This window comes from Dipteris shenzhenensis, chromosome 1, assembly GCF_047967505.1.
Source record: "Dipteris shenzhenensis isolate YYH24624 ecotype China chromosome 1, Dip_SZ_1.0, whole genome shotgun sequence".
NCBI lineage: Eukaryota > Viridiplantae > Streptophyta > Polypodiopsida > Gleicheniales > Dipteridaceae > Dipteris > Dipteris shenzhenensis.
The window spans coordinates 30,255,562-30,269,916 of record NC_141596.1 but is presented as its reverse complement, the minus strand read 5'-3'; positions in this window follow the sequence as shown (position 1 = coordinate 30,269,916).

Below are 14,355 nucleotides of genomic sequence, written 5' to 3'. Positions count from 1 at the left end.
CTGCTCTTCCGAAAGAGCTGGTGAAACAGTTCGTGAGTGTACAAATTGGATCCCGGAGCTTGTCGTGTCCAGGCAGCTGCGGGCTAGAGACGGAAAAATAATAATCAAATTGGAGCGGCTTGCTGCCGGCTAATGATCCAGCAGGCGAAGGGCAAGTGATGAAGGTGATTAACGACGATTTTACAAATTGGGAGAGTCCTCGAGCGATGAAGATCATGTGTCGTAAGTGCTCGTCGTTCACGCCTCGTAACAATCGTCCAATCGCCAACTCACGACAAATCTCGCCATGCACACATGCACATACTTACGTACCCTCCCCTAATTACACCTGATCTAAGCGTGTTTACACACTGGATCGAACCAACCAACCCGACTTGAGATGTTAAACCATGGGCGCACAATGGACAAGCATCTCGTTACTTCCTGGACTCCACGTCCTGCCCTTGGAAAGTTCTTCCACGGGCAGCCAACAAGCTTGGCTCTTCCAATCTGCCAATCACGTGTGTGTACAGGGTCCTGCAAATTACAAAACCATTGTTGGGCGATTGTTGGGAGATGTGTAAAGGGGTGCCCATGGGTAGGCACTCAATTTTTTAAAACCCACTATGGGCAGATAGTGTGTAATGGGGTATGCCCATTCAATTCTGCTCGGGACTCTTTTTGGGCACCCACATGTTGGGTTGTACTTGGGGCACCCTTTGGTGGTGTGTAAACAGCCTTAGATGCAAGACTAGAGCTACCCATGCCCATCCATGGTGTGTTGAATGCATCTGAGACATGGGCTGGACGTGGGCATGCAACTTTACCTTTCCATGATCCGCTGGTATTGTGTATGGTGCTCTAGCCTCTAAACACCCTAATTATACCTTTAATTTCTTAATCTAACAGAGAATATTCCTTCTCACTCTCCCCTCTAGAACAAAAAGACAAGCTCATTCCATGCTTCTGGGAACTCTTGCATGAGTTCAGATGAAGCCTTCACACTTTATCAGGAGAAATGGTCTCAACTCTAGAACTCTTGTGCAGGTGTAAATCAACTAAGAGTTTTAAGTTGAGATAAAACATGTATTCGCACTTAATCACAAGAAAATGGCAACTCAAAAGCTCTTGAGCAGGTGTGAATCAACTGTCACGGACGTTAATCAATTTATGCCTATTGTGTTCGAAGCTGTATGAAAAACGCCTATGTGTATTGAAGAGAGTGGGGGATGATGGTCATCGAGTGTGATCCTAACCTCCAAGTGCATGTTTAAGGGCCTCAGATATTTAAGGTAAGTGCTTTGAATCTTCTTTGATAACATCATTGGCTTTTCACATGAGAATTATGGTGGGCATACAATTGCTTAATAGGTAGGACAAATGGAATCACAAGAGTAATGAAGAGAAAGTGGTTTCTAAATGTAAATAGCACTTGAGACAACTCAGAATAGAGTATTTAGGACTTTTAACCTTGATTATGCCAATAGAGTAAATAGCAATTTGGTTCAGAAGCTCCTCAAGGTATTGCTTGAGTGATTATATTTCTTTGATTCACCAACTCCTATAATGTTGTAATCCAATAGTTGACTAGCATAATGTTTACTCTAGACTTTATTCTACTACTCAAGAATAAATCATGCTAACGTGAGAGGACACTTAACATAATCGGAACTTGTCATTATTGTCATGCCAACACGTTACCCTAGTGATGGAGTCTCTGCCTTAGATGGCAGTGTTAGTGGTAGTAGATGATGGAGTTCCCCATCTGAGATTGATCGTGGAGTGCCCAGAGACCTTACTTGAGGAGATCATTCTCGAGACTCTTAATGGCAAAGAGTTCAACTACCACATTGAGATCTCGGGTCTGCCGATATAGTGCTTACGATGTAGACAGATGGAACATTTGGCCCTTGATTGCTGGAGGGGTTGGGGTAGGGATTTCGTTCACCCTTGTTGGTAGCAGAGGAAAACTCCCCTAGAGAGAGCACAACACGAGTCCACTTAGTGCATGGAGTCCCAAACACCTTGGTAGAGCCTTTAGACGAGGGTGGGGTGTAAGAAGCCTAGCAAGTAGGCTTTGAAGAACTGTGTGCGGCATGCCAGACTTCGTGAATGTGAGAGGTAGAGTGTGAGTAAGCATCCCAATCCCAGGGGAAGTAGTCAGAGGAATGCCCTAGCAGACAACCTCCATGCCTTGGAGGATGAGACTTCTTCGATGTCCAGGTTGACCCCCCAACAGTTGGGGTTAAGAGCACCCAAGTGCTGACATAGTAGCACGACTCTGGGGGGCCCTCTGCCTTGGTGGTTGTTGCCCCAACCGCCCCTTCCCTTATACCCTAATGGCTTACCCCTCCCTCTTGCCATGTCTTCCTCCTCCCTCTTGTCCACCCCCCCCCCACACACACACATTTTCTTCTTCCCGGCCGACCCCCCAATTATAGTCATCTCACCAACCACCCCCCCTCCGCCTCCTCTCTGCCTCCCTCTTCTCCTTCTCCCATTAAAATAGTGTCTTTCTTCTCTCATCTCCCAAGAATAGACACTGACCCTAAAGCTCATGGACAAGGGCGTCCAAGCCACCGGCCCCCTAGACTGAGGCTTTAGTTTCTCAATCGTAATCCATTCCCTCTCATCTTTATGACTCAACCTCCTCAAAGAAGCATGGGATTGAGGCCCCACCCTAGGCAACCCTTGCCAAGGGAGTTCTGGAGACTTGGACCACAAAACTACCTTGAGATTCCAAACGAGTATCCCATTGCCTCAAAGATGACAATCATGTTATAGCCGTGCAAAGGGGTCTCCATTAGCGTGGTTGGTTCTCACACTTGACCTTTTTGGGACTTTGACTTTGCCTTCAAGAGAAAGGAGTGGACTCTCACTTTATTTTATTGTGTATGATGAAAATAGTAGATGTTTCCATGATGGCAGAATGAACGGCTGCCCAAGGGATAGATCCTTATCTCAACCTTGGACGCACGATGGCGAAATGAATAGCCACCCAAGGGATAGATCCTTGTCTCAACCTTCCAGGCACAGCTACTTTCTAGCTTGGTTTCTTTGCAGAGAGGCCAAACATAGGCATGGCAATGGGTGTAATCCATTTGAAGCCAAAGGTGGAACTCCCTCAGGCTACGCAGTGGACTCTTCATTAGCATGCAGCCAAGCTTGGGAGAGAGATCTCATTCATGATACAGTGGGCTCTAAAGGTAGGTGCAGAACTTGTTATACCTCTAGTGCGATGCTGCACACATGCAAATTACTCTCCCTCTAAAACCCCTAAAAAATGTAGAAGTCCAAGATGGTTGTGTAGGATCCCACTCATAAGCAAGCTCTATATTCCCACACCTCCTCCCCATGATCTAGATTATCTCATAAGTTGAAATGTGCATTGGCTCCACGACCATGCATGGCAGTAGCGACAATATTTGATACTTTGCCAAGAGTTACAAGAGCCATGGCTGGACATGCAGTGGTTTTTCTCATGATCTAGAAACGTATGTTTTTGGCAGCAGATATTAGACGCCGGCATTACCTTCTCCCAGGACAGGCTTGGAGGTGTGGTCCCCCGCAATAGGTAGGAGTGAAGGGCTCTGCATTTTGGTTTCACAGGTAATGGCAATGTACGAGTATGATAAAGGAGGGTTGATCATAGGGAGGGAAGTTTGGATGACATTTGTTACAAGTCACTTTAGGATAGGCATGTTGAATGTTTTTAATGGCAAACTTGTAAATAGTAGCATTGTGCATTTTGGACGTGGTTGACTAAGAGCCTCCCAGATGTGGATTCTTGGATTGTTGGAGGTGACTTCAACAACTTAGAATTTGGGGAGGACGAGTAGGGCAGAGCATCCTCGGAGATGCCAGTACCTGAGAGGAGGATGTGAGAGCAATTTATTTTCATGATTTATGGTAGGGACCCTTGGTAGGAAGTGGAGTTTTCTAGACTTTCGGGTAGCCTTGACTTCTCCTACAAACATCGGCATGATGGACTTCTAGAGACGTTGGTCAGGTTCCATGTGGGCGATTGGGTGATGCATAGGGAGGAGTCACTGGCATTTTGGCAAGTACCACAATGCCTGACCACTCCCCAATTGTTCTTCACCTTGAGCAACCCCATCGTGGTCTTCCCTAGAGAAGGATTTGCATTCTATATGCTTTGCTACAAAGTAGGAGGTACAAGAGGTGGTCATAAAGATTTGGCAGCAGCTTGAGACCATTCCAGAGGGAGGTTGGACCATGTGCGCACCAAATGCGATCTAGAGGAGTAGCGAGAAGCTTCAGTCTTGGTCTCTTCACTAGTGCCACCTCCTTAATGTGCATGAGAGAGCATTGAGATGGTATTTGGCCTCCATTAAGTGCCTCAGGGAGCAGGACCCATGTTTTTAATGGCTTGCAAAAAGGTGTGAGTGCATGCGACTTGACCTATAGGACACAATGATCAATGTGCAAAGTTCTCTTATCACCACTCATTCATGGCCTGATGGGTACATCAATGTGATAGGATGACACGTGTTGCAAAGCTAACCATCATGGAAAGGAACACTTACCCTCATACTCGGAGCAAAGTGAAGAGTTGTTTCTACCCCAAGGCACTAGCACATAGTATCATGATTCGATGTTAGCATTAGCCTAATTTTATTTTATTTTTGCACAAAAGGATAATCATATTAATATGTCATAAAAGATTTTACATTGTAGCTTTATTACACTACAAATCCTCTGATTAGTCTAAAAACAAGATAAGAATTTAACTTCCAAAACCATAGAGGCTTAGCAGTAGCATTAGTGCATGAAAAGCAAAACTAATCATCAAAGGCCTCTAGCTTGACTTTGAGGATTTCATCTTGTTCTTCTTCCATGTATTCAGGGCACTGGGTGTACAGCTTACCATGATCATCCTTCTCCTTGTATAACTAGAATAGAGCTTCATTGAAGTCGAGTATGTCTAGGTCCAACTTGGCTTGTTGAGATAATACACAGACCAGATTAGTACAATGATGTGTTAAACATGATTATCATATAGGCTAGCTACCTACTAAAAGGCCACAGGTGTTTTGCCATTTCAAAAAAGCTTTCTGAGCACACATAATAGTACTATTGAACTGCCAGTTATTTCTTGAAATCCTTATAAACAAAATAGCCTAAGGCAATCTTGCTAGGGAAAGGAAGTAGTTTGCACTAGAAAAGGTAGTGCTAAGAGTAGAGACAACAAGTACAAGGACATGATGTTGGCAAAGATATGAACAAAAACAGAGAATAGTGGATTGCCAAAATTGAAGCTCAAGCAAGATGGCTATAGATGGTGACTAAAGAAGAAACCCTAGTAGAGGACGTGAGAAAGCTGAATAGATCACCAAGAACAATGTTGAACAAAGAGAGGAAGAAGGGGATGACCAAGAGAGTCAAGGATTCCAACCTCCATCAAATTTGGGCAATTTTCAAGAAGAATAACGACGTGGATCCTCTCATCTATGACAAGGGAAAAAACTAAATCCAATAGAATAAGCCAAAATGGATATATTTTGAGTTAGTGCACCACTAATCCCACCAAGATTTGTTGAGGTAACAAGAGGACCAAATATACAAATGAAATTCTAAAAATCCATGGGATGAGACTAGAGTATCCCCAATCTCATCTGTAGTCTTATCTGTAGAGTTTTTTGGGAGCGATGGTCATAGATTAGTTTTGCAAGTCAATATGGAGGAAGAGCACTTGATCGACTTCCCCACCACATTTGTGGAGAAAGTAATATGTGTGGTATGAACAATACCTGGATGAGAAATTTGCCACATGGGATGAGTTGAAAGTTGCATTCTTGAAGAGGTTGTAGCTTGAATTTAGTAAGGAAGATGTATTGTACTAAATGTCAACAAACTAAATCAACGGGCGGGCAAATCTATGTACAGCTTTGCAGCACAAATGAGGGTGCTAACCAATTAGTAAAACAATGCGCAAGATAAAACGACATTGCGACCATAGTTGATGAGTGGCCTTAGTAACCATGGAAAGTTGTGCAACATGGAGCTAACCTACCCAATGAAGACCTATGACAAATCACTCCACATAGCAATTGTGGTCAAGACAAAAATGTAGAATCCCAAATATAGAAGATAGTGCTTTTTGAGAAGTAGATAACAAAGAAGAGGATGAAAACAAATTGGTGGTAAAAAAGGACACCAAGTTTGAAAAACAGAAGCTAAATAAGCTTCTAAAAGAGAGGGGAATTAGAGGCACCCCAAAAAAGGCAAAATATGGTGCCACAATTGTAAGCTAGATGGCCATACAACAAATGAGTGTTAGTTGGGCAAGTGTTGCAACATTTGCAATCACTCTCCCCCCCCAAAAAAAGGAGACTTCTATTAATGCTTGAAAAACACCGTACAAATCACCACTCCCTCTCCTCTCATCCCCTTCCCTCTCCCTCCCTCCTCTTCTCCTGGAATTACTTGTACACATTCCACTAGGCACTTGCATGACACAAGGAGTAGCTCGGGAGTGGAGACTCCGACGGCATTCTTTGAAATGTTTCCCAAAATATGAATGGACAAAAGAAATAAGATTCTCAGTTTTAGGATTTGTGGATGTGAATGCAGGTAAGTCTATGATGATGTGTCACTGTGAGTCACATGCAGTGATGATGTGGCACTGTGCTTAGCAAGAGGTGTGCCAGTGAAGCTCTGTGCTGAGGTGGCAGTGCTGAGGTGTCACTGATGACGTGGCACTGATGACGTGGCAATGATGACGTGGCACAGATGACGTGGCACAAGTGACGTGGCAGATGACGTGGCCTGATGACGTGGCAGTGATGACGTGGCACAGATGACGTGGCAGATGACGTGGCCTGATGACGTGGTAGTGCTGATGTGGCAGTGATGACGTGGCAGTTGACGTGGCAGTGATGATGTGGCAGTGATGACGTGGCAGAGGTGACGTGGCAGAATGACGTGGACTGCTTACGTGGCGCTGATGACGTGGCTCCGATGGTGACGTGGAGTACACATCTTTGGCCCCGTTTGCCGAGGAGATAGAGGTATGCTTTTGTGATGCATTTGCTTGCTTTCATAAACCACCCATTGCACATCGCATTAGGCTTTGTTTGTGGAGATTAGGAGTGAGTTTAGAGTGGACAAATGTCAACTAGGAGTACCATGCCCAAAACAATCTCATCAAGAGTTGTGCACATGGAGAGTGAGCTTAGCACATGGAGCAGTCGGGAGTAATTACAGTTACACATGGTGAAGACGTGTACAGTGGTGCAGTGGTGCGGTGATCCAGCTCACCTACGCATGGAGTATTTACACCACCCTAACTAGAAGAGGCTGGCAAGTCAGGGAGTGAGGAAGTCGCCAGAGCCATCATGAGAGCCAATGGCACAACGACTATCCTCAACACCTAAGGAGATATGAGGATGACCAATCGAGAGAAAGGAGGGAGATTCTTAGTGACGAGGAGACCCTCCAAGGCAAGGGGATGAGGATGAAGGAGGAGGGGGAAAGGGGATTCAACATTCAGCATTCAGCATTTGGCGTTCGGCATTGGAGCGAGGGAGAGGAGAGTGTGAGAGGAAGCAAGTAACTTCATCAAGACTCTGATCGATTTGGACCAACAAGATCAGTGGTGGTCAGATATCGACTCCTGAGAAGAAGAAGTACAAAGTGGGGAATGGGTGAAAGAGGAAAGTACTAAGGATGAGGGCTCCTCAGATGTGCATCAAGGTCAAGACAACCCCTTATCTCTTGTTGCAACGATGTCTTCAGCAACAGCCACTACAACCACTTCAACGGTGTAGTACCCAATTCAGCACTAGACTTGACATCTAGTGGTCAAGCTGCCATTTGATCTGCCATGCATAACACAGGTGCTTTGAGTCTAGTTTCTACATCCGTGACACCCCTGGGTTCACCTTTTGCTTCGATCATGTCCCTACCATTGCCTTTATCTGTATCCTTCCCTATTGCTTCTTATCCATCCTACATGGTTTTGACCCCTTCCTTCTCCTTCCCAATTGCCTCTGCATCCCCATTGACCCCCATGTTACCCATGTCTTCATCATCTACTTTCGCAATGGTAGTGCCTCTAGCATATGCAGTACCATCTATCTCCACTATGGCTACATCACTAGCACCAATGTGGTCTCCTGCACGGGGTGTTGTCTCATCAACCACTCCACCATATGTCTCCATAGTACCCACATTGAGTATTGCTCCATCGAGAGGCTCTTCTACTCTTCCTTCCACCTCAGCTTCCGATGTGAGTGCAGTGGTTCTCAGTCCTGGAGAAAAAGTCAGAATTCTTGAGTTACTCAACAAAGTCATGTGAAGACTCAAAAGTTCAAATGTCACGAACATGAGGATGAGAAAGCTCATGTGAGGAAATTTCTCATAGCATGCAAAGTCAGGGGTGTGGAGAATGAGCATGCCTTTCTACACATCTTTGCTTCATCATTGGAGGATGCAGTCGATGTATGGTATAGCCAATTTTTGGCTGACCATTTTCAAACTTGGACAACTCTAAGGGAGGAGTCTCTGCAGACTTTCAAATTGGAGAAGTTTGAACATATGATTGTCCAAGAGTTGTCCACCACTGACACCATGCAGCTTGGGAAAGCATCTCTATGATGTACACAAGGATGAGGGTCTTGGTAGCGAAGGTGTTTATGCCACCTAATGATGCTGTCATGAAGGGGTGGTTTTTGAAAGCATTACCCCCTACCATTGCTATAAGGCTAGTTGAAATACTCCCTAAACATGCCTCACTCCAAGACTTCCTAAAGGAAGCCATCAAGATGGAACATTCATAGTGAAGTTTTGCCTCATCATCGACTACGACCACCCAGCTCCCAAGAGAGGAGGGATCATCCGCATGGCAGCAACACAAGAAAGAGTTAGAAGAAATCAAATAAGGTCTGAAGGATAGAATAAAGGTGGATGGCCAGTCGTCCTTTGAGGCCCAGATTTGAAGTGGTCTTTGGTGCACAGAATGCGAGAGTTCTAACCACGGTCATTGGGAGTGTCCCTCCAAGCATAAGGTACCTACTTCTACCTCATTTTCTACATTTTGTGAGATCCATGGACATGATTCCTCTGAGTGTAGGTACCTCAAAGGATTAAGGAATCTTCTCCCGGAGTATACTTCAGGGGAAACTCTAGCTACTATAGTCAAAAAGTGGTACCAATAACTTCTAGCCCCAGCACTAGTACCTCATGTTCCTCCTCTTGCAAGAGCATCTAAGCCACCTTCTCCTGTCATGCTGCCTCCATTACTTTTGATTCCCCCTTTGCTCCAAGCTCCTGTACCCAATTTAGTTGGTGCCCCTTATTTCTACCCTCAGCCTTACTATGCACCATACCAACCACCTATGCCAAGTGGTGGCTATGGACCCCCTTTTCAAAATGAGGTTGACGGGCTGGTTACCAAGGTGGACGTGGAGGTGCAGGCAGAGGCACCAACTTTTGAAGATCCATCATGTGTTATAGATGTGGCAAGTACAGCCACTACCAAGATGATTGTACACATCCATTTGGGGGACCCTCTCGTACACAGTTCAACACAAACAACCACTACACCAGAGATTGTCCCAATGGAAGAGCAGAACCTGCATCCCAAGTGAACATGGTTGATGTAGTAGTGGCGGGGGAGAGCAACAACCCTTATTTGATTGGCATAGTGTTGGGCGTTGTGACACGGTCACAAACAAAAGGTGACAAATGTAAGGATGACTCAGAGTCAATGCCGGAGACCTTAGCACCAATCAGTTTGGCAAGTGTTCTCCCACCAAGGTCATTCTCCCCCTCCAAGGTACATAGTATGCCCAAGAATAGACCGCCCTTGCTTGTGCTGCTGATAGTGATTCAGAAATAATCTCGAAGGGGCACACAGTTATTAAGGTCTACCACAAACTCCAAAGTGCCTCATCTTTGGGTGATCACTCTATGCCTTTAAGGTATAAGGAGGTGGTAAAGAGTGTTAGGAGAGATTTCAATCTAGTCCTGAAGATGAAGGTAGCACACCTCAGTTTCTATCCTAGAAGTCTAGAACTATGAGGTTTGCAACTAAAGTGACAACCCTCGGACATCACAGGGAGAATGAGGCACAAGTAGGTCCTTCCGCTTTTTCCCCAACCGAATGAATGTTTCTGATGGAGACCATGTGAGATTTTTTGCATTAACTACATCTTGGTATTCTGAACTTCCTCTAGAACTAGTGGAAGGATCTTCATCAGACACTGTGTTACCAAGAACCCAGTCTTCATCTCCCGAACTCGGAGCAGTTTCATCCAATTTTGGTTGGATTCTGGATGGTTCTCCTACCTCTTCTTGCATTCCAACTATCTCAACAAGTTCTTCCTCATTTGCATCAATATGACTCCTTGCTTGGGCCCTTGTAAAGTACAAATGATTGATACACCGAGGAGATGACTCCGTTTCCTCCGTGTTTCACATCTGCTACCACTCTCTCCATGAACATTCTATGAGATTGCTCGACTCCTTCTCCTTTCGGTCTTGAGATTGAATTGTTTGTGCCAACCTCAATGCTCCCCGACATTTCCATCCATGATTTCACCTACAAGGAATTCTTGCATCTTTTGGTGTAAATCACGGATTAATTCCCGCACATTGATGATGATCACTTGAAGTGCTTCACAATCCCCACCATTCAACATTGCTTGTTGGAGGTTCCTTAGCACTTGGAGAGCACGGTAGAGAATATTGATTTCTCTTTGCAAGTGTTGGACGTTCTCGTTCCATAGATTGTGTTGGGATAAGTGTGATCAAGGGCTTGCTCTATGGTGCATGTGTGCATCTAGCGGAGTCACATGTGTGTTTGTGTGTGTTGTAAAGGCACATCAAGTGCTATGATGTGGCTAGTGTGTGACCTAAGTGATGATGTAAGCCAAAGGCCCCCACATAGGAGGCTCCTTTGACTTAGGCTAGTCCTACTGATGTAGGGGCTGATTCCCACTGATGTAGGGGCTGATTGCCACTTATATAGGGAAGGTGTTATCTTCTCCCCCTTTCTATAAGAGAGAGTCACCTCTCTCACAATCCATAATAGAGAACTATATTTTGATTTCATTGTGCTCTCACTCCTCTTCCAAGATGCATCTATTCTATCCTATGGGATTCTACACTTGGTATCAGAGCTTTAGGTTCTAGATCTAGCCTAGCCTAGCATTAGATGCTCTCTCTAGCATAAACTACTAGTTTTTTTCAAAGCTTCTTCATCATCTCCATTTTCCTCTTTCTTTCCCAAATCTATGAGGGCTCAGTTCTCCCATTATACGTGACCATTGTTGAAACCCTTTGAGCTGTAGACTCCTCGTGTATGGGCAACCTTCCAATTGCAAGCAATTAGGGAGATTTCTTCTATACATGCAATGCCAACATGAAGACTGTCCACCGATATATCACATAATGTGGCCTCTGTGCTTACCCATTTACAAATTCCTCTGAGCTCAAGCTGGACGACACTACAGGCAAGCTATTGATGAAATCTGACCCAGTTTGGTCAAGTCTTGGAGGCGCAATAGACAAAAAACAAGTCAATTTTCTCAAGCTTGGCTATGGTGACCTGGCACAACATTGCGCTCTTCCTTGGTGGAGGACCTTCTGACCTTCTCTAGTATAAGCCTTTCTTTTTGCATAAAAATCCCCTTGAATAGAGCTATGAGCTATGAGAATTTCACCCTCCAATCTATTATGGTCTCTGTTGATAGAATTTTGCATATTTTGGTCAAAGGGTGTTGAGCAATCACCATAAGTTTGGGGCTTTCATTATTTACTGCAGACTTTCATTGCTTTGATTGTACTTGAGTAGTAGAACTCAATCATGTCCTTATACTTTGCATTTAGAATGATGACTATGTGATTCTCTCTTAATGAGTACTTGAATTGTAAAGATGACTAAGCCCAAGCAAATAGAGAAGTTTGTTGGAACTAGTTTCCATACTTGGCAAACAAAAGCTAAGTTTATGGAGATATGGTATGTTGTGAATGGAAAGAAAAAGAAGTCTACAAAAGAAGAAGCTAATTGGTTGATCAAAGACAAGAAGGCTCTTGCTATCATTGCTTTGGGATTAAGAGACTCATACATTCACCACATTGATGGCTTTGAAACTTCACATGAAGCTTGGGATCATCTTCTCTCAGTATTTGGTGCACAAGGAAAATGCTTCAAATATATCTTGCTCCTTTACCTACAATTGGAATTATTGCATGAAGAACAACAAAGAGAATCAAGCATTTCTTGTGAAGAAGGACTACTTTAACAACAAAGCAAATCTAGCTGAAGGAAGAACTCCATCAGCAAATGACGAATCAAACTTTGAAAATAAAGACTATGCTTTTTAAGCACTTTGTCTTTTGAATTTTTGTTTATCATCACTTGGTCAAATTTTGAGGTTCTCTGCCTGGAGTAGTACTCCAAAAAGAATATCATATGTTATGTCTTTTGTAAATCACTTCTGGTCACCATATGATGTAGACCATGTGATATGTGTTTTGACTATCCCATTTCTGTGAACCTCACACCCTTGGGAACCCTTGCTAGCATGAGATCCTAGCCATAGATTTATCCTTGACCTCCATAAGATGGCATGAGAAACTATGAGACTAGATGTATCCTTGACACTGCAAGAGGCAAACCCTTGAGGGAGGGTATGTTGGGATAAGTGTGATCAAGGGCTTGCTCTATGGTGCATGTGTGCATTTAGGGGAGTCACATGTGTGTTTGTGTGTGTTGTAAAGGCACATCAAGTGCTATGATGTGTCTAGTATGTGACCTAAGTGATGATGTAAGCCAAAGGCCCCCACATGGAAGGCTCCTTTGATTTAGGCTAGTCCCACTAATGTAGGGGCTGATTGCCACTTATGTAGGGAAGGTGTTACCTTCTCCCCCTTTCTATAAGAGAGAGTCACCTCTCTCACAATCCATAATAGAGAATTACATTTTGATTTCATTGCGCTCTCAGTCCTCTTCCAAGATGCATCTATTCTATCCTACGGGATTCTACAGATTGGACACTGTGTGTGCGTATTGTACCACATGCGCTCCGTTTCCACAAAATTTGCACAAAGGAGCCATATGCTCACTCTTCTCATGTTCACAATCAAAAGTGGCTAATTGCTTTGCAGGGTCGGATTGCTTGTAGGCGCGGATTGTGTTGACTTAACCGCTTTGATCATTAACTCTTTCAGGATTCGATTCATTGGATTTGATTGTCCATCCCATTGTAGGTAGAATGCCTGTGGCTTCAACATTTTGACTGCCTTCTTTGTCTTTCAACTCCTTTGCCACATTCGGTTGAAATGCCCAATTTATTTGTAGGATCACCAGTGTAATAGGTAGAGATTAAATCCCAAAATCTACCTATTAGTAGAAATACAACATCTTCAAGAATGCATTCAGAACTTCTGAAAGAGAACACATCAACTTAGGATTTAGTGCAACATAGATAGTTGATTAAGGCAAACAACTGCATATTCCTTGTATTGTAAATGCTTCTATCACAACAGAATATATAGAATAGGCATAGAACTGGACAAAACAAAGTCCGATCAGAAGCATCGTATCCGCACTCGAAATACTGCATGACATGTATATGAGCCGAATGACTAACTTTCTACATATGGTAGTTGCTTACTAACTTACATATGCGCCTCATCAGCGGTTGCACAACTAACTCCCATTAAGGTTTTCCATATGTCCTATATCATTGTTAAAGATAAAGAGTTCATAAATGTGTTTGAGCTACACTCGCCCATAGGCATATAATCAATGGGCGTGATACTTTGCACACACATGAATCCAACCTATGTTTATGCACATAGAAATTATCATACCCATTGTATATTCTTTGGATGGTCAAAGTCGCCACAAACCTCGTTTTCCATCAAGTGTTTGCACAACCACCAAAAAATAGTATTCGAGGTGTGTTATTCAAACATGCACATACCCGTTGGGCATGATACTCCACTCATGTCAATAAAATCTATGTTGAGGACTATACAAAGTATCATTCCCATTGGATATGCTTTGGATGGTCCAACTTGCCACAAACCCCATTTTCCACCAAGTGTTATGCACAACTGCCAAAAAACATGCTCTGAGGTGTGTTATTCAAATGTACACTTGCCCGCTAGGTACGATACTTTGCACATGTATAAATCCAACCTATGTTGAGCTGTGTGCAAAGTATTATGCCAATCATATGCTCTAGATGGTCAAAGTCACCACAAACCCCATTTTTCACCAATTGTTATACACAACCGCAAAAAAATAGTATCTAAGGTGTGTCATTCATATGCGCTAATACCCAATGGTCACGATACTTTACACATATGTTAATAAAACCTATGTTGAGGCATGTGAAAAAT